The following is a 912-nucleotide window of genomic DNA, read 5'->3' as shown; positions in this document are numbered from 1 at the left end:
TGGAGGAAGAGTTATTATGGATTATGGACTCGATGTATTTTAGTTCAAAATGTCTTAATGCTGTATGTGTTCCAGCTTTTGTCTTCTCCTGATGGACTGCAGTGCTGTGGATTACTTGTGATATTTTTATCAGCTGTTATTCTGACGGCACCCATTCACATCCATTGGTGAGCAAGTGTTTCAATGCAGCATTTCTCCAAACCTGATGACCGAGCAAACTCATCCTAATTTGGGATGGCATAAAATGGCTCCGTCTTTATGAAATAATCAGGCCGTATTTTTCCCTCATCGCTCCGTTTCATGCTCGGCTGGTTTACAGTTTCTCTGAAGGATGCTTCGTTCGGTTTTCGATCGAAAGCACTTCATTTATCGGTTCGCCCCGGAATTAAATTTGTGTTGTTTTCATTGATTTCCATCGTCGTGTCTCGCGCTGTGCCTGCTGGGTGAATATCCCAATGTCACGTTACACACTAAAATGAAAAGAAAAACATAAGAAAATATATTTAGAAGTACAATAAAAGCCATTTTAAGCGCATCATTTTAATGACAATTTAAATGCATTTTTTAAATATTACAATCAGTATAAAAGTGCAATAAATGCTGCCATTATGTGCTTAAAATTGCACAATTTAAATAATAGTTACCATTTTTTGTGACTAAGAATTAGGCTTATTTGTCATAGAAATAATATAGCCCTAAAACGCGCTTCTAAATGTAATTTCTTTTGATTTAGAGCTGAAATATGACAGATTTGATGAGATTCACTCAGTTTTACTTTGCTCAGTCTGAAATGTTCAGACGTTAAAACTCAGAAATGCCAAGAATCGAAGTATTTCAGTCTCGCTGAGTAGTGTCGAGCTTTAATCGGAGTATGAACAATTGCCTTAAATATAAAGTTTTGACATTTTGCAT

This window comes from Sinocyclocheilus grahami, unplaced genomic scaffold, assembly GCF_001515645.1.
Source record: "Sinocyclocheilus grahami isolate Dianchi unplaced genomic scaffold, SAMN03320097.WGS_v1.1 scaffold1491.1, whole genome shotgun sequence".
In the NCBI taxonomy this organism is placed as follows: domain Eukaryota; kingdom Metazoa; phylum Chordata; class Actinopteri; order Cypriniformes; family Cyprinidae; genus Sinocyclocheilus; species Sinocyclocheilus grahami.
This window is presented reverse-complemented; position numbering follows the sequence as displayed.